This window comes from Carassius gibelio, chromosome A14 (assembly GCF_023724105.1).
Source record: "Carassius gibelio isolate Cgi1373 ecotype wild population from Czech Republic chromosome A14, carGib1.2-hapl.c, whole genome shotgun sequence".
Taxonomy (NCBI): domain Eukaryota; kingdom Metazoa; phylum Chordata; class Actinopteri; order Cypriniformes; family Cyprinidae; genus Carassius; species Carassius gibelio.
Window position 1 is genome coordinate 22,884,463 of NC_068384.1, and position 21,598 is coordinate 22,906,060.

At 35.8% G+C, this 21,598-nt stretch overlaps 1 protein-coding gene across 2 annotated transcripts in view; it reads right to left on the minus strand.

Moving 5' to 3' along the window:
- The window catches only part of LOC128026857 (FERM and PDZ domain-containing protein 3-like), a 132,871-nt gene extending 113,121 nt beyond the window's left edge, over nucleotides 1-19,750 (minus strand). For both annotated transcript variants that reach the window (XM_052614097.1, XM_052614093.1), the window contains exon 1: nucleotides 19,443-19,750. The gene's annotated coding sequence lies outside the window, so the exon portion shown is untranslated. The remainder of the gene's footprint in view (nucleotides 1-19,442) is intronic.
- Between the last annotated feature and the right edge of the window lie 1,848 nt (nucleotides 19,751-21,598).

Genomic DNA, 21,598 nt, shown 5'->3' on the forward strand with positions numbered 1-21,598 from the left:
CAATATCACAGCTAAATACCTTTAAGTATTGTATATTCCGCCATGTTAATCACTGACACGCCCCCAACTCGTACAGATCGGGGCTTAAAGAAAATCCCGAGCTCCCCACTGGTATCTACAATATTCTGGTGGTGTTCATGTGCATTCAAATCTTAAATACTATCTATACGAGATGACTTGAGATGACCATATCAGTTTGACAGAAATTGCCCAAAAAGGGGTGGTACTACACAAAACGCGATTCGACGCTGATTGAACTATTTAGAGGCAGGACAAACAGTCTACAATTGGTAAAGCTAGCGTAACACTGTGGTTGAATGTAAAAAACAAAAAACAAATCCCTCCCTCTCCTTTGGTGGGGAGTCGCCCAATCGCCCTAATGAAAAAAAAACGCCACTGCACAAATCTGTCAAAGATCACCTCTGATCTACATGGGACGGAAATGCATTGGCAGCACGCATGCATTTACTTATGCAGCAGTTATTCATATACCACTCACAGTGCAACACAACCAGGCTCTACATGCACAGCATCATTTTCTTTCAGGACAAATTTCTTTCTATGCAAATGAAGTGTATTATATAATGCAGCAGATTCACAAAGGTCAGTGCAATTTTACTAGCTTGTGGAAAGTGGTATATTGAAGAATTCTTCTTATGTACATTTTATAGCGACTGCAGCAGTAACTTTAGACTTTTTTTTTCATGCACAAACTGCAATCAACAATTTTGTGAGCATGTTTGCAGCATTACCTGATATGTATAATTAATTTAGCAAATCATGAGCAAATAGGCAGTGGTATCATGGCACAAGCCATTTGAACCCTACCTATTACATACATACTGTATCAGACATGCACAATTCAGTGCACAAAACACATGTTCAGTGTAGCCCATGGGGTGCAGACATTCAAAGGAAGATTAATCTCAATCACTTTTACAAAGCTTGCATCACTCATACATTTTCAAATAAACTCCACATTTGTGTGTCTGCCCACCACTGTCACACAATCACTCCCAGCTGCGGCACTGGATTTAGACTCTGAGTGCTTTGAAGGGACAAAGATGAGATGACTACAGAGCTCTACCTGAACCACCGTGCTCAGTGCTATTGTTGCAGGCACAATTAGATTAAGAGAAGCCATGGGAGGCGCCGCTGAATTCATAGGGTAATGGTTTTGTATAGCGCCACTCTCTATACGCTGTAGCTATCTATCACAGATAGCAGAGGTCTCTGGATGTACACAGGTCTGGGATGGGACCAGCCTTTCAGTCAGCATGTCTTTGACTCATCGACCTGCAATTTATCTCCAAAAGCAAGCATGCTTAATATATATGACACTTAATGACATTCACAGCTGATTGCCAATTAATCTATGCCCCTAGGTTCAACACACGAGCCATTTCACAGATGAAAATCATTTGCAATTATTGTATTCTTGTGCATTTCTTGGAGTGTTTCAACTATACTATTTGTCTCTGAATTGCTTTCTCTGAGATTTTCTGGCAATTTGCATAGCTATACAGAGTAAATTGTAACATTGTTTTTTAAGAACATAGAGTTGTGAGTCTCAGCCATATTAAACTTACAGAAAGCTCAGAAATATATGTAATTACGTAACTGTAAATGAAAACATAGCAAACACCTCCTGATATTAACCTCTTATGTGTCTAGCTTTTGTTTGTACAAGTATGTGGCTCTAATCCTCCAGAATATGGAAACTTTGATATAAAACATATTTCAATCTCCAATTAAACATTTCCAAACATTGTGCACTTATAAAATAAAGATAACAAACAAGGTGTGCTGTCTGCAGAATTTGTCTGCGCTGGTCATTAAAATGAACTGTAACTCAGTGAATACTCAAGTTTTATCATAATTCACCCCAGAAGGATGACGTGGATTATCTCAGGATTTGAGATTTGGATTTCCTCAGACAAAAAGAATGAAGCACTTTATTTAGCAGAGATCATAAACATGAGTAAGTCTCTTTTTATTTATTTATACACTTGTACTAGTTTTCACATAACGTGTGAACATTTTACTAGTTAGACTTTTTCCAAAACTTTATTCCTGACTAAGTGTATAATCAAGTTAAACATTATGAAGTTTCAATAACAATATACAATACAAAATATACACTACTATACCATTCAAAAAAATTTGATGTCAATAATATAAATGTAACAAAATACAGATAACTGTAACAAATGTAACAAACAATGCTGTTTTTTCAATTTATTCCCCCTAAAAAAACTTAAAAATATTCTCAGCTCTTTTCAACATTAATAATAATAATAATAATAATAATAATAATAATAATAATAAAAATACATTTATTATATATATATATATATATATATATATTATATATATATATATATATTTTTTTTTTTTTGTAGAAAATCTGATTGTTAAAAGGATTTCTGAAGGAATGTGTGACTGGAGTATTGATGCAAAAATTTCAGTTTGAAAGTCAGCTTTGATTGTTCCTGATAAACTTTTTAACTGCACTCGCAAGTGGATATTAAATTATGTTTATGCAGTGGTGCTCTGTTTCTAAGGGCCGGATTTACTAAACAGGGAAAATGATTTATTATGGCACAAGATGTTAGTAAATCTGGCACTAAATGATTCTGCTAAACTTAATCAGGCGAGTCACTGATTTGATTAATAAAGACAGGGGATGAATCTGAAATTGCACACTTCCTTACTATATACAGTAGTAGGCAAAAAATACTATTTGACAAGACCAGTACTGTATGTCCAAATTCACAGCTGTATATATATATATATTTATGTATTCATAAAACTGTAGGTGAAAAGCAGCCAGATGACTCACTTCTTCCGGTGAATACTTTACGATGGCTTGAGGTCAAATATTTTTATATTTGTGAATAGCAGTGAATTCGGTAGATTCAGTATACTGTATTTTATATGTAAAACAAAAATGTGTAATCTCATAACATAATGCATGCATGCCACCTCTGAGAGGCATGAAGCGATCTGTGTAAATAGGCTACATCTAAACATCAAATATACGGTAGCTTCTGTGCAACTTCTGCAGTGCAAAGGTTTATTTTGTACATTATTCTAATTTAATTTACTTTTCAAATACATCAAAACAAAAAACTATTAAAGTGATGAATTCTCAGTGCAAGCATCTGTCACGTGGAGGGTATGGATGAACTCAAGCGCAGACAGGAATCACTACACACAGGGTTTATTATAGGGAAAAAGGGGAAAACAAAACCCACGAGGGGGAAAACCACGACTAGGGCAAAGACAGACAATTTAACAAGACTAGGAACACACAATAAACAAAAGACTCTTAACACAGGAACTCTAACTACAAGTAAACAATCACAGGTAATACAACGTCTCTACAATGTGTAACAAGGACAGGAAAGTGAACACAAGGGGATAGAAATAGGGAGACTAATCATAACATAACAGGTGACACAGGTAAAGCAATAATGACAAAACTAGGATAATAGGGGGCGGGGCAAGGAAACGAGACAACACAAACACAAGGCCCAACGACCAAGCCATGTGCTTGCACACTAAACACGGGTCTGTCATGATCCTGCCTCAAGACTAGAGAAAAATCAAGGACACGAGGGCAGAATCATGACATCATAATGTCTGAAAAAAAAAAAAAAAAAAAACAGTGCCAGTTTTAGTGTTTAGTGATAAAGAAATGAGAATCACTAACCATGATAATTTATGTATCAATGCAATCATAAATGCACATTGTTCTAGAAGGAAGCATCATCCCCTACCTTTTAAACAGCTACATTTTCTCAAATTATTATGCTGATTAATTGCATTAAACAGGGGAAAATTTCCAGGGAAAGTTCTCCAAAATCTGGACTTTAACCTTAACATATTAGGGGAAGATTCTGATAACCATGTAACAACCACAAATGTAGCAAAAATAGTATAGTAAAAGTACAGATATATTACTTAAAATTTACTCGAGTAAAAGTACACAAATTTAAACTACTCAAAAAAGAAAAAAATCTGATTAAAAAACTACTTAATAACAGTAACGTGAGTATTTGAAAATTAGTTTCTTCACACTCCTGTTATGAGCATGCATATTACTAGCATGTTGGCTGTTTATTAGTAGTTATAAAGCACATATTAATGTCTTATTCTGTTTGACCATATTTTAGATCCCTAACCCTAACCCTTACTTATACTTAACATCTACCATACTAAATATTAATTAGCATCAAATTAGGAGTTTGTTCAGAGAAATCTTAGTTGATAGTGAATATGTGTTCCTTATTATAAGCTGTTACTGATGCATTTTATAAGGTTTTATGCATATTCTCATATAGCAATGATGCCAAATTAATTTTTTTATGTATTTATTTTCACACCGTGGAAGTCTGTGGCTTCAGTTATACATATCTTGTTTTGTGTTCAGCACAAAGAAGAAAGAATGACAGAATTTTCAATTTTGGGTGAACTGTCCCTTTAAATGTCAATGTTCAAATGAATGAACTTAAAAACGATCAACTTGCAAAGTGTACAATTTTAACAAAAGATTTCGTAACATTTTTAAACATGCTCTGGACTCATTAAACCCACTGACTTTACACTTAATTAGTACTATGTTAATTAGTGGCTAAGTAAATAATTAGCTATGTAAGACAGTTGTGTTTTGAGAGTTGAATCAACTTCTTCATATAGAGTGCAGCTGCTATGGAAGTAAAAATCCCATTGTGTATATATATATATATTGTAACTATAACGTATAAACCTTTCACAGTGAATACTGGAGATTGACCAATCAGAGAAGTCGCTGTTACCATGGAAATGAGAGCTGTAGCATTAGAGCTGAGCAGTGACCAATCGGACAGAATGCAGTCCGTCTCTGACCCTCTCAAACAGCTCATATATCTGCATTTATGTGCCTGTTTTGTAATAAACTAATGTCAAATATATTGACATTTAATTTACTGCAGTTTTTGATTCAATTACATCATTTGCATGGCTGGAGTTTTTTTATTTCATAATTAACTAAGACCATTTCAGAATGCATTTTTTTTCTATTCATGTCATTACAATGATCTATTTATTAACTGATACAGCTGCTCAAACGGATACCTGTTTCATTACCCTTAATGCTTAGTTTTATGGAAACTTATCAACATTATATTCTATTTGTAGTTCATGAAAGTTTGAGGATTTAAAACTTTCTATTGACATCAATTACTGTGGAACTGTAAACTAATGGATTTCATTATTAACTGGATGCGATATTTCTTTATCAGACATGGTTTCTATGCTCCTAAATCCAGAAGACAGAGTTGATAGAAATACAGAAATGCAGTTATCAATCAATCATTTATTTATGTATGTATTTATTTATTGATTGTCAGATAGCCAGGCAAGGAATACAGTTGACGTTTTACTGAATTGTAGTTTTTTTTTTTTTTTTTTTTTTTTTTTTTATAATTACAGTATGTTTTGTTTTTATTCCAATAAACCTATTTTTGGGAACAATTTATTTGATATAGTATCATTTTTACACATATTAATTATTATAGTATTAATAACCACAAATTATGCATAGTTGCATGCAATAACCCTAAAATAAGCATGAATCCTAACCCTTAGGTACAATTTGTGTATTATTTTGTTCTAATAATAATATTTAATGATTGTAGTTGTAATAAAAAGCTATTGGTATTGTGCATGTGTGTGTGTGTGTGTGTGTGGTTGTGTGTGTGTGATAAAGTAAAGTTTTTGGTATTTAAAGATCAATGAGTTAGTTAAAACCATAATTCTGCAAGATCAAGGTTTCTTTAAAGATATGGATCAATGTTGTGATTGTGAACACATAACCGCCTCTGTCAGTTTTCTGAAATTAGTGGCAAAGTGATTCTAAGTAACTGCGCTTTATAAAAGACATTATGAGCAGGTTTGTATTAATGTTTGTTGCTTTTTGTTTTTGTGATTTCCAGACACATTTATCAGAGCTGGTTTGTGGCTTTTTTTTGTTTTTACCCATAGAGAGAGAATGAATGGGAATGATAGTTGTGTAGATGTGTGCGCTCACTCTGTTTCACTTGCATCTGCACAACAGCAGTGTTGCCAGAACGCTAATCTTATTAATGGTATGGTTTCCCTCTGTTCATCATTGTGAGAAATGTGCACTGCTCTGATAAATGTGTTAGCAGAAGCTGATTCTGATGGGTGAAGCAGTCCTCTTGCTACTATAGCTAATCTTGACTGACGTGTGTGTGTCAGGTTGTGATTTAGTGTTTTAGGTGGGCATGCAGGTTATTTTTGACTAAAATCAGCCGTGTATGTTTGGTGTGAAGTGATGGTTTAATAGCAACCAATCTACACTTTATCTTTTCCTGAAATCTCAACAAGTGTAAAATTGTTTTGTTGACAAGTGGAAAATATGCTTACTCTGAGGTAATGTCTCTGGACTTTTTGTTTGGATCGTTTGAAGCAGGGCCGAATTATCTATACCAAACGAGGCCGATGTACTGTTGCTGTTAGTAGGTAATTCTTACATTCAACATTAACAGCAAGTCAAAAGGGACAAGCTGTCAACTGTGTAGGCTAGCATATGCACTTTAGATGTGTATATATGCTTGTGCCCCATCCATGCAATCTACGCATGTCATTGAATGAAGTTTTTTATTATTATTATATATTTTTTTTTAATACAGAACATTGAAACTGCTCAAGTAATTTCAGTGGTAGGCTATGATGCACCTTTGTGTAATAACTCCTCATAACTCGCAAACTCGCTTTTCTGCAACAGACTTCAGATGCTTATTGTCAAGGGCTTGACATTAACTTTTTTGCTCACTATCCAATGTGGCTAGTGGTTTTCCAAAGTTACTAGCCACACAGCATTTTTACTAGCCACATTTTTGTTGTTGTGAAATTACCTGATAAAAGTTGACTGTTTACTTCAAATAAAACTATGTATTAAGATAAAGACATAAAAAGTACCTATATTATTGCATAATAAAAGTGGTGCATGGATGTAGAACACTTATACAAAAAAAAAAAAAACTAAACTGAAAAAAAAAAAACCTTTAGCATTAGAAACACTGTCTATTTAAATAACAGAATCAGACTCAGTTCAGTTCGGCATATGAAAATATATCTGTGCTAAATTTATACTTAGCCTCCAACTCACAAAAGTGGAAAACGTTGATCAGAAACATACATTTACACACAAACTGAACACCGACTGCAACTTTCAGACGCCATCTTTATTTATTTACTTAACTCTCACAGAATGTAACGCACAGGATTGTGGGATATCAAAGGCAGTGAAGGATACATCTATGCCACCTTCAAAAATCGTAAAGATGAAGGCATCTCAGGATACAGGAAGTGAAGCTTACACTGAATTCGGATGTGCCTTGTGCCTTGTGTCCTCTGAAGGCAGCATTTCTCGGATGCAGTCACTGTGTTACCCGCCACGAGCAAAATCCACCCGCATTTGGCGTGTTGGCAGGTGTTAATGTCAAGCCCTGCCCCCAACACTGATTGTTATTGATTTGATTTCAGGTGTCAGGTTATCCTGATTTTATTGTTTGCTTGAGTTACTCCTGTTCTTTCCAGGTCTCGTCTAGGTCTAGAGATCTTGTAGCTGTTTTCTCTATGTGGATTACCTGACTGTGGATTTATTAACGCTTGCCTTTCACCTTCACCATCTTGTCTGTATGTTACAACACAAGGGACGGCCTCTTACACTGTGCTGCATCATTGCTATTCTGTGTAATAATCAAAAAGACTGACTGCTGTATTGTATGCAGTGGTGCCCCCGGAAAATTTGAACAGGGGTGGTCAGATGAGGCCACAGTAAATTTTGGGGTGGCACATTAAAATAAAGAAAATATATATATATATATACATTTGCAATATGAACAAAAAGTTATATCTCTGTGATTTCTGGGATTTTATTGATAACGATAATTAGACTATTTTGCTGACTGTTATTGTGCTGATGTCTTATTTCTAATTGTGCTGACAGCTTTTTTTTTTTTTTTACCTTTACACCATTGTTTCTAAATGTGTGCACCATCTTTTAGGTCAAATACTTGCATTTGGGCTGTCACCAAGCAAATGCAATCAGTATCAACAAAATTGTTCTTTGCAATGCAGAGAAAACAGAAGCTGCACCTGAAGTGTCCTTTAGATGTTTTAACACACTGTTTAATGCAGCTCTGTGGAACATGGAATACTTTAACCTGCAGTTACAAATGGATAAATAAATAATGTTTTGATATTTTAAAGATAGAACATTGAAAACTGATGTTTGAAATTATTTAAAAAGTAAAACTGTGGCTGCACGTTTTTTTTCACTTCTTAAATTATTGTGAATTTACATACTGCATTTAGATTAATAGTACCCACTGCAAATCATCCTAGTGGTGGCTGTGGGGGCGCCCTGATTGTATGTATGTATGTTTGTATGTAGCAGTTTATGTGGAAAAGTTTGGACTTTTACAAGTTGTCATTATTGGTCATTTTCATTTCATTATGTAATTGGATGACATTTGAAAACACTTTGCACAGACCTTTGGTGAACCTAATCCTGATGTGTCCAATTCTTTCCTGCTTTGAAAGCTTTTCTATGTGGGTTGTAAAGACACAAATAGGTGTTTTTTTCATTTCCAGCTAATGTCAGCTCTAGCACAGAATTTGAGTCATGCTTCAAAGTAGTAATTTAAAGCTGTAATGTAGCTAACAGTCTGTAAGGTTTGTTCTCCGAGGGGGCCGGCTGGCATGGATTTTTTAAAAACCTTATTTTCCAAGGTTTCTCTTCTCATATTAAACTAAGACTCTAATGCTCTAAAGTTCTCAAGCTAAAAAAAAGTCTAAATAGTCTAAAATACAAATTTTATCACAAGATCACCAGTGAATATTGCTTTAAAATACTTCATTTATGAAGATTTGATCATATGGACAACTTCTGTTGTCATATTTAAAAGAGCTTTTCAAAAAAGTGTCCCTTTGTTTTCCACAACAAATTATCACCATATGGGTTTGAAACAGCATGAATATGGAAATTCATTTGAATGGCTGAACTAATTGATAAATCATTCACTATTTGAATCAGATTAAATAACCCAGATTACGTGTAATCAGTTACTGCCCAGCACTGAGAGTGTTTGAGAGAGTGGTAAAACTAACCATCGATTGAGTTCATTAAACCGGTTTATTCATTTCAATAAGCCAGCCTTGATGATTTGTCTCTTGATGACTCAGTAATCCAGATGCAGATGCAGAAAAGAACAGATTGGAAGAACATGCACTCTGGTCCTAAGGAGTACTTCATTATATTTCAGTGGTCTTTTCATTTGTGATGCATTCCTTTTATGATGACTGTTCATTGTAATTGTACGGAAACCATCTGTAATGCATATTTCTGCTGTGTTTCATAGAAGTATCTTTAGGCTGAACTATTCAGAAAACAGACTGTGCTGTAGAAATGATGCAAACAGTAAAGCAGCAAATAAATGGAAATGCATGCAGCCGGCTAGCATGAGCTCCCATACATCATTATGCATGCTTTATGCAATGTCATGCAATGCTTTCCCCAGTGGTCCGGGGAGTTTTGTGGCTCCCAATACAAACACGAAATGGCATCGGTGGAAAAGGTTGGTGCAATCAATCAAGTCGGTCCTCGAGTCAGCCTCACCGCACGCCGCACACATCTGATTGTCCGTCTCCAAGATGGAGGCGCTGCAGAAATCTTGAGTATTTACGAGCAGATGTCAAGTTTTGATGGCAAGCATCATGTATACGACATTATTAAAGCATGCGCTTCATCTTATTCATGCAAACCTATCATTTATTTTCATGCTGCCTCCAGTATGAACTCGACGTATAGCTAACATGTATATATACGTCACGTGTCTGCTGTAATCTGCTTAATGTCATTACTCTAACTGGTGTACTCAGTCAAATGAAGGACCAGCAGAAAATGCTGCTTGCATGCTTTGAGCTGAACATTTGCCCGCTGGAATACATGAACTTTATCAGCACTTCTGTTTTTAGACCCAGAGCTCACAGTGATACGGTTTTCACACATAAAAAAAACAGGTATTTTTAAACATGTATCTATTGAGCAGATTCAAAACAGAAAACACTGAAATGTTGCTTTTTCAACAGATTTTTCTCATTAGTATTCGTATTTTATTTCTAACAAACATCTACTCACGTTTGCACAAACAATAAAACATACACTATCGACGTAAAGACAGCATCTAAATAAGCAATAAAGTGTGCTGTATTGTGAATAAATCATGGCTGAAGGCTATTGCTAGGCACTACGTGGCTTATTGCTTTTATAAAACAGTTATTCCATATACCTAGTAAGGTTTCACAGAATAAAACCGAGCAAATAAAGTGCAATGATCTTAATAAAAACAGTATTCTTCCACCAAACAATGTAGTTCCTCATAAACAGTTGTGGTTCCAACAAAGTGGTTGCCGAGTAACACACAGAAGTAAACAAAGAAGTATGTTTGTATGTTTGAGTCATTCACAACAGCTTTGAACGCGGCTCAGCCAATCAGAATCAAGGACCGGAACTATCTGCTTTAATAAAAGAGTTTCTTTGACAGCAAAATTAATGACTTATCATGTAATATTTATTTTGTTTGCTGTTGGATATAAATATAATATCAGTGTACTGTGACAAAACAACAAAAAGTAACATAAAATGATCATAAATGTAATCCATTTCATTAATTTGCTGTACTTCAAATTTCCTGAATCCACATGATTGCTTCTTGTGAGGAACAGATTAAAGAAGTCTTTATTAACAGTCTCCATCCTCAGTAATCATCAAATCTTACACTTGACAGTTTCTTTAGACCGAAGAACGAAGCACAAATGTTTAAACCAGTAAGGTTTCCATCATGCACCAGGAACAATTTGTTCAGCACGCGGAGCACAGGCTGTTCAGAGTGATCGCCAAAGATTCACTGGGTACTGAACTCTGTCAAAAACACCTCTTTAGATTCTGTCGGGTTGGAATAAATATCTTTATAAAGCTCTTCTTGAGCTTTAATTTAAGTGTGCAGCCCTTCATTGTCTGAACTGTTGGACTACTCTATCCAGTAAACATTATGATTTACACACTCGACATTAAATGGCAGATGGCAGGGATACTGCTTAATTGGCTTCAGTTGTCACATAGATTGAAGACACAGCCTAAAATGCTCCCATACACACTCTATGCACACACACACACACACACACACACACACACAATTCAGACACAATCACTATAAAATCAGATATATACACATATGGCTGGCTGTGGCAGTAAAACATGCAAATGTCTCGAGCCGAGACTGACACTGATTGAAAAGGGCTCATGCAGTGTCAATTAATTGTCTAATCAGCTTTATAGCTCTTGCTGTTATTTTTACACATCTTCAAGGAATGCAATTTGCAATCTATTTCCTTCTAAAATGCTGTATTTCTGCATTGGAGTGCACTCTTGGCTCTGATGAGATGTCTGTGATGTGGAGCTGATCTATTTACAGATTTATTGAAACAGAAGAGTCTTCAGTAACAAATGCGAGCATATATAAAATCAGACTCAAAATAAATACAAATTCCATGAACTACCAAAGAAAAAAAAATGGAGTATGCAACTTATGCACTGCAACTCAAAGGGGCACAAAACTCCTCTGGTACCATGCTCAGTGAAATAAAGCTGCCCTTTCCTGCCCTGACATGCCCCTGGCATTCTGTTTGGAGATGACTACTCACAGGTTTCCAAAGAACAGAGCTCAGTCAGAGTCAACCGCATATTCATTTTGATAGGAACAAAACTGTGGGCTGTGAGGGATGAAGTACAGTTCATTTAAGAATTTGCAGTACTGAGTGTCAAACATTCACTTGACAAAACAATGAAAACCTATGTTTCAACAAATCTCGAGTGGACGAGTTGTGAACATTAAAAATGATATAAGACAGGCCAACATATCATATATACCTATAGACCTTATTTTCATGTGTGTTGAATAAAAATGGCATCTCAGAGTCTGTACTATTGGATGGTCTACAGTAGTGTCTCATTTGGAGGCCTCGTTACTGCCTTGAAGAGTGGACTAAATCGAAGTATTTTTGACTGAAAACACAGATTTTAACTTAATCATTTCAGGGTTATTCTGAAAAAAAAAAAAAAAAATATGCATATAATATACTGCATATATGACCAATAATTTGTGTACAAAGAGTTGTTCACTCACATGCAGCAGTGGCCAAAAGTGATATATGAAGGGGCATTTGCACAATATTTGCAACTCTTTCCCAGAAATTGGCTTTTTTTATGGCTTTCTGTGATTTCACTGTTATACAGTAGGAGACACTATTACACATCTTTTGAAAGAGCACAGAATACCCAAGAATCAATAAGCATACCACAAATGAGACCACTGAAATGTGGCGCACATGCAAAGACTTTACCCTCTTCAAACACACCTACACTACACAATATGCTTAGAAAATCTCTATCAGCATGATTTCAGATACAAGATATTCAAAGTCAATTTTACGCCAGACATCACTTTTGCCCACTACTCTATGGAACAGTAACAATTTGTTGCATTACATTTGTTAGATTCTCATCAAAGGATTTAAGCTTTAATTTGTATCTAGTTGGGTAAATGTAATATTTGTTCCACCACAGATATTTAATAAATAATATGAGGTGTACCAACCAACCCACACTGTAAAAATGATATGATCAATAAGTAAACAAACAGTTTTTACATTACTATAACTTTATGTTATATTCTTCAACTTGATTTATAAGTTGGTTTAAGGAAGGGATAATGTACATCCAGCAAAAATAACCCCAAGAGGGCGATGTATCACCCTGAAGGGGGTTATTCTGCGATAACAACCGGCGGGATGTACATTATCCCGCTTATTACACGACTTCTTGTCACATAAGTAACTATTTAGACACAAAATGTTGATTTGAGTTTAAATATTCAAACTAGACGGACATTAAAGGGAAACCACATAAACAATTATAGCGATAAAAGATACTGATTTAAGACAAAGCTTTTTTTAAATCTTACTAGTTTGTTAGTTATTTCATAATCCATTACAGTGAACAAAACAAGTGTGGCTGTGTTTGTATGAAACAAGCGAGTCAACGATACCAGAATGATATAATGAAATGTACACCATTTTGAATATTGGCTAAAAAAACTTAAAAGCTTCCACCAAAAGAAAACGGTATCTAGAAAGCATATAGCGCCAAATTCAGTTACCCGGATGAACCTGTGTTATCAGCTTTTACCGGTTGTTATTGAGCGATGTGATGGCTGACCAATCAGAAACAAGTATTCCACAGGGCCGTGTTATAATGCAATTAAAATTTAAATGGCAAGTTGATTAAACGTAAATGTTTAAGGCAGCAACTGAATTTAATTTATTAAGTTGAAACAGGTAGACACTTTTACACTGCAGCCATCCCTGTGAAATGTATATTCAGCAGAATACAGTGTAGGGTGAGACTGGATCATATGCATACACACATTATTTTCATTAGAACAACATGCACTGATGATTCATGGCCAGTGAGATTAGGCACATTTGTAAAAAAAAAACAACAACAAAAAAAAAACCTGTAAATACAATCAAGTTTGCGTGAATTGGCTGATCCAGAGTGAGCTCTTGCGGTGCTGTATTTATAGCATGAGGAGCGTGAGAGCGGTAGTGTTGATGTAGCAGTGCACTTTGACCATGCTAAGAGCTATTCTGTTCCAGCTCCATGAGTAGGTGGACTCTCATCCACAGCTCCCTCTCTTTCTCTCCGTCTGCACACAGGATCTTTGTTTTCATTTATTCTGCCATGAGTTACAAAAGGTTTCCATGGGAACTAAATGGAGATCACAAAAAAAGCTATGGTTAAGGCCGTGCATGGACTGTGATGTGGTGATAGCCGAGGGCTTGACTGCATCATTATTAGCGGTGGTAGATGATTGATGCACATATAATGAACCAACCACAAGACACCTGCTTCAGATAATTCCCTGTCCTGCTGATTATAAATTCATACAAATTTGGACACAAACTGCTTCCCCCCACCAAAATTTTCATTTTACAAAAACATGTATGAATTACATTTAATCAAAATGTCCCATTACTGTAATGATAATAATAATAATAACAACAACAACAACAACTATACTACTACTACTACTACTACTACTAATGCTAGATCATTTGATCTTTAAAATTTTGTATACATTAAAGTTTGTATCACTTACAACTTTACATTTTTGATATACAGTATGAAAATATTTTGGGTGTCCACATCAAATAAAATTTACAAAAGGGGAACAAAACTGTATTTTAAGGACCAATTCTCACTACAGTGTTTAAACATTTTAGTTTTTCACTAACCATGCATTAACGCTGTTTTCTTAAAAACACAAACATGTACTGTACACTCATGTAGCACAGTTTGTATTCAGACATTCACTATTAATATGTTTTTAAGATAGGGCATGTCAAGACTTCTCCAGGGCCCTAAAACCCCCTCAGAGGGTTAACTAATGGTTTATTAGCATGCATATCACTAGCATATTAGTACATATAAAGCACATATTAATGCCATAATCTCCATGACAATATTTCCGCCCCATACCTTAACTTAACTACCTTACTAACTAATAATCAGTAGCAAATTAAGAGTTTACTGATGGAAAAATCATAACTACTAGTGAGAACTGTTCCCAAAACTTTTGCATTTTGGTTACGCTCTGGAATAGGGAATGCATATTCTCTAATTAATTAATTACTTGATTGGTTGATTGATTGATTAAGTGTTTTCCCTCATTAACTGCTAAATTGCTACTTACTAAAAGTTATGTAGTTGTTAAATATGGCCATGCAGAACTAATTAATGTGCTAACTAATATGTGCTTTATAAGTTTTAATAAACAGCAAGTATGCTAGTAGCATGCATGCTAATAAACGGTAAGTTAATAGTAATAATTGGTCCTTAAAATAAAGTGTTACCTAGATTTGGTTAAATATAAATAGAAAGCATATGAAATGCAAGTAAAGTGTTTACTTTAAACAGACTGTTCCATCATCATTATAAAAAAGTGTTCATAACAAATTTGACTATATCTTAAATGATTAAACACTTGTTGATGAGTAAAGCCTATTGTTTTGAAGGATAGTGGCAGAGACCGGTAAATATTTAAAATTAATTCATTAGTATGTGGTACTGCATTGTGATCATTAAATAATGTCTTTTAATGTCATAGAATGAGTATTTTTCTAAATAGGACAGGATTCTTCGATATATAAAATATTGTTACACACTGAATGGCATTTTAGATGAAACAGGGCACATTCAAATGTACAAGAAAATAAAAATAAAAGCTGTTTAAAACTTGTTTTTCCTTTTCATTCAAACATTTGCATTTAATATATGTAAACCAACAAAACAATAAAATGGTCCTGATACACAAATAAATGAATGAATGAATGATAGTGGTCTCTAAATTGACTTTTTGATGGCTAATCGCAGATGCCACGGTGGTTAATTGGTGAAATGTTCACAGTTTTTATAATAGCCTTTTGTGTCACTGCACTTGAGCTCTCAGCTCGGTCTACTGCATTCACATCAACTCTAGCAATCAACATATGACTATTGATATAATATTCTGTTTATATACACATGCTACGCTAAAAAGAGAGGGGTTTTGGTACAACGTCTTGCTAAAATGTTAGTTTTGACCTTCCAAGGAGGATCAAGTTTTCAAATTATAAGCTAGTTCTTTTTGCCAGAATATCATCAGAATTGTTTTAAATTAAAAATGTACTTCACGGTGTTGTACTCAAGATCTGACTCATTCTCTAGAACATTTTGAGTCCAGGTCCAAATCAAATGTTCATTTCCTTGGTCTTGTCATGGACTGGATCCGGGTTGACTCATACTGACTTATATTGGTTCTGGAGTATACAACACTGTGGATATGTTTTAAAGTCTGTGATGGCTCACGCATGTTGACTGCTCTGTGTTATTGTGTCTCTAGACCAGAGCACACTGCAAAGATTTGCTAGACACTGACACTAAACCAAGATCCATTCACTCCAAAGGAAAGTATATTTACACTGTCTGAATCATACAGACCTGCCTCTGATCTCGGTCTTGAATCTGACTCAACCTACTCAGGTCTCGGCCCGAACTCAGACTTACAATGAGCTGGTCTCCACTACCACTAACACTGGTACTTTATGTTATACGATCTAACTGAAACATTGGTTTACAATAATACATTTTATAGGGAAAAGTAAATAAAACATATGCACGATGAGTTTTACAAAATAGATTGTTTAGTTATCCATGTAAAATTAGATCATTCAGTTCTGTGTTCAGAAAGAGGACTCCAAGTCTCCAGAAGCCTGTTTGTCTAACACCCTTTATTAATAAATAACATCAGTCCTTTGACTCCTTTAGCACCTACAGCTGAAAGGCTTGAGTCATGTTTCTAATTTTAACCCAGCCTTTGACCTCCTTTGTGTCATGTAGGACCCAATAAAGACTCAGAACGTGCCCAGATTGCCAAACCAGCAAGACCCTTCTGAAGAAGAAGTTACATACAAAGTCTTACTGTCATCCTATCATCTTGTAAGTTGTGTTAGTGCTAATGCACATCGTTTTGTATGATCAGGAAAAAACAACAACAAAGAAAAGAAAAAAACGGATCCAACCTGCATTAAGTGGCAAGAATAAGTGTGAATTATTTCATGGCTGATAATGAAGAGATCATTATGAAAAATTAAAACACATTTACACAGCAAAAGGAAATAGCACTGGTGTCACAAAAGCTTGAGGAAAATAGTGACATACAATATTTAAAATATCTGTCAATGTAAGTGAATTTATCTAGATTTATAACAAGAAAATATAGGCCTATTAAACCAAACATTGATTTAAAATATTAAAGAGTAAATTATAGAGTTTTAAAGTTTTCAAGTCAATAAAATATTAAAATAAAATATTAAAGTTTTTATTTCAATCAAAAAAGATGAAAATAATCTAATTACTATTATTAGGTGTTAAACTAGCTAGCAGCATTTAAAGGCTAAGTACAAAAATATAATTCAAAGAGGAGAATGTTTATAATTGCAGAACACTTACAAAAAAAGAAAAGAAAATAGAAAGGAAGGAAGGAAGAAAATGCACACACACACACACACACACACACACAGTACATACACACCAACAACACAAATTAATAATACATTTTAATGTACCCCAATCCAAACCTACACTACAGGGTTGAGGGGATGCTGGAGACTGGAAAAATGGCCAGTTCATATTTTTTTTATATGTAGCTTAAAATTAAGAAGAAGAAAAAAAAAACAAAGACGACACTCCATCAGATGAAAGTCTGAAATGATTTCTCTGTGCAGTGTGTTTTAATCTGAAGCATCTGAGAAACGTCAAGTGACGTTGATTGATTTAATATGGTTCTGGAGAGTTTCTATGGGATAAAGACTGGTAAAAGCAGACATACTTTTGTTCCATTACAAAATTATCAAAACTAATGTAAAAACTTCCTTGGAGTAGCCAGCTAAACTGAATTAGTAGAACAGACCCCAGATCTTTATTTCACCCAGAATGTATTTATTTTGCAATAATGACTGTAAATTTGTTTACTTAGTTCACAGTTTTTCACAAATAAATAAGTGGACGTGGAATATTGACGTGAGCTGAAATTATGTGAAAATACTTTTTATTATCATTAGAGAGTACCAAGTAAAACAAGAGACATTGTTCCTATGTCAAGGATCAAACTGGACAGTGATAAAGTTGTTTGGTATTGTATGAAGTATTATAAAGTACTATGTTAATAACATACTACATGATGATCTTTTAATATAACGGTAAACATCAAAGTACCATGCTACTATAATTAAATCCCAATACTGTCCCTTTGTACACTTCCCACCTGCTGTTTGTCCCTTTAAAGCAGGTGACATGGCCATTGTACAGTTTGCTGTTCAGCAGTGTGATGTATGTTGCGCAGTTCAAGTCACCTCTAAATGAAACATATCTATGCAGGTTCAATCTCGGAAATGCAGTGTGGTGCTTCCTTGTGCTGTCATAAACTTTTATCGGGTTGTGTCGAACTGAAAATTGCACTGGTTTGGAGTATGCATTTGCATGCATATGAGCTGCTGTGTCTGACTCTGGATGCAAGCCAACCATTGTGTTAAAGAGACACTGAATATCATATAACTGTTAATTCCTCAGGAGACCACATGACCGCTTTAATCTTTTCAAATTAGATTGCACTGGACATGTGAGTAAACGTGGAGCAGAACAGTGGGCTTGACAGCAAATCAGGCACTGAATATAAAGGACATGATGATGCAGTTTTCAAAGCTGTTGGGTCCTCTAGCAAATCATGCATTTAATGGTTAAAGAAAATTAAAAAGAAAACTAAAATCACTTAGTCATACCTTCCTATCCATTCTCAACATTCGCAAAACAAGATTTCTACTCTTCACTAAACATGTCAATAATCAATGCCAGGGATCAACATTTCCCCTACAGTAAAATACTGCAACTCACCCAGTTACAAATAGCATCAAAAATCAAGCATCATTATTATTAATAATTATGTAAAAAGGCATGCAAATGTAAGCACAGCTGATTTTGTGTACTGAATGTGGTTATTTTCCTCATTTGCACAGATTGGGTGCATGTAAATTGTGAGCTGAAGTACTATACATTATAGACATGTGTGAATCAATCACCGTCACTAAACATATAGCTGAGAGACCTCTCACCCCCACCCACAAAGGCTTTCACAGATCCCCAGCCCACTGCAAATTAAACATCACTTCTGCCAATAGTGCATTTAATGCGTGCTAACTCAATATTCCAGTTTTATTGATGCAAGACATGCTCAAGTGAAAGGTGAAATCCACTTGTCAAAGCCGCCAGATGATGTTGTTTACAGCCTTTGGTCGGCATATTCAGAGTTCATTGACAGATTTGTGAGTTTTAATTATGATTATGCAAGAGGAAGACTATGGCTCGCATTACTGTTCATTTGAGAATAAAGTAGATGTGATTGCTTGAGGCATCGTTCCTTTTTTTTACTGTCTGCTTTGCCACACACACTGAATTTTAATGAGGATCTTTCCAAGCATCCCCAAGGCATGAGTTTGTTTCATATCTCTTTCATATTTTCAAACTTCGTTGGAACCACACTTTCCCTCAAACATCCCAATCTGACAACAATGTATACAGTTTCCCCTAGAAAGAAAAGCAAAAAAAAAAGAAAAAAAAAAAAAAAAAGAATGACAGCTCGCATTATTCCCAGTGGAGGATTACATTGATCCCTTCAGAGGGTAAATCTGTTGAATTAGATTAGGCACCTTACCTATGTTTGAAGCATGCAGCAGCCGCTTGCAGCCCAACCAATCATGCCCTCCTATTTGGGCAGCTCAAGCACTTGCTGGCAGTTGCACAAGTGGAGGTTCACAGAAAGCTCTTTCCCGTTCACCCAGGTCATTGTAGCTGGCCCTGGTGTCTTCTTGAGCAGACGGGGGGATGGGCGGCTGCTCGGACCTCTTACATCTCTGGTGGATCCCTGTGGTGTGCGTTCGCTCTCAGCGACTGCTGGGTGCAACTTTCCCTCGTATTCTCCACCTCGCTGGGTTTGCATGCATTTCTCTTCCTTTTGTGAGATCCAACGAGTGTGACTGAGATGCAGGGAGGGATAGAGTGTGAATGCAGGAGAGGAGGAGAGAAAGGGTGGGAGAGAGAAAGAGAGAGGGAGGCGCAGGAGAGAGATGCTTCATTTATTGGCATAAATCAGGAGGGGAGAGAAGAGGAGGGTCTGTGGTGAGACTACAGTACATGTCAGTCACGTCCACATTAGAGTGTTAGTGCACATCCCAAGAGAGGCTCTCTGGACATGTGCGATTATGGGTAATGTTGCTTTGATATTACTGCATGCTGGGTTTCCCTGTCTGTCTTTGTGCCATGACACTGATTATACAAAAAAATTCATATATACGTGCCAAGACCAGACGATCAATCACATATACGAGCATGCAGGGAATGCACTGAGGCAAAGAGGCTGCATGCGTTGCCCCAGGAGGAAATTTACATTAAAGACTTCCGCAGGGAATATGGGACGGATGTGAGCTATCCTGCGGGCTGCTCTTTGAAAACCTTCTGGGAGATGGCAGAAGGAACACTGGATTGCTAATCAAATAACCAAGCAAAGTATCATTTGCTAAATACTCAAACCAGTGTAAGATTACGGAGTGAAGATGCTCTCTCAGTGAGGCTATCTGGAATTTCCCATTTGCCCGGGACCTTGAAGCCAACGTTAAATGGCATTCTCATGCCATTTTACTTACGGAATGTGACGTTTTTATGAGTTTAATGTGTATTGAATGAGACAGGGATTGATTTTATCCATTGACAATTGATTGGATTGTTAATAACACTGAGCTACGGAGGTTTACTACTCTCCAGAAAAACACCACCAGCATCTTTTGAGGAAGCCTTTTGATCGGGACATGGAAGCTGGAGGTCAAGTTCACCCATCAGTGTTGATTTCTCTTTCTAAAGCATTTTCTTGTGTCATAGAGTTATTTGCAGCCCAGTCTCATGGTCGGATAGCTTCAGATACTACACAAATTAAAGTTGCTTCGACATGGCACTCATGTTTCGTGTACAAGACCTATCTGCATTAGAAGTACAGTGCTGTACCTGGTGATGTACAGAGAATGTTTTTACTACAGCGTCTACACAACCTAGGTGATGCCAGCTGAAATAGAAAATCATCAATAAATGTACTTTCTTTGGAATAAGATACAAAAAGGAAACACAAACAAAAAGATAAGGAATGTGCTTTTCAAAAAAAAAAAAGTTCTGTTTTGATTTCATGTGATTGTAAGGGTGTGACACTCAAGGAATACATAAACGTGTATGCAGGAGAAATAAGAAAGTGTGAAAATACAAGACAGGATACATTTACAGAGAGCATGTGTCAGGATACAAAGCAGCTTGCCCAACTTTGTGAACAAATAGGTTCCCTTGTCAATCAGCCTCTCAGGTTGGGCCAAGCTAATACTTCTAGAGCAGTGTTGATTTAAACAGTGAGCTCATTGTCATGTTCAAGAAACCAGTTTGAGATGATTTGAGCTTTGTGACATTGTGCGGTATCTTGTTGTAAGTAGCCATCACAAGATGGGTTCACTGTGGTCATAAAGACATGGACATGGTTTGCAACAATACTCATGAAGGCTGTGATGTGTAAGTCATGCTCAATTAAAGCTAAGCGGCCCAAATTATGTCAACAAAATCCCCCCCCCCCCCCCCCCCCACACACACACACCAAGAGCATTTATTGACATGTTACATTTGAAATCAACAGCTGGGTTTCTTCTTTTTAGAATGTATGAAGCTCAAGTAAAAACATATAGTACATCTGCTTATCTCTTAGCACGAGAAAACAACAGTTTTTTGACAGCGCAAGGGGCCGTGACCTCAAAATTAAAGGTAAATACTGCAACATGACAC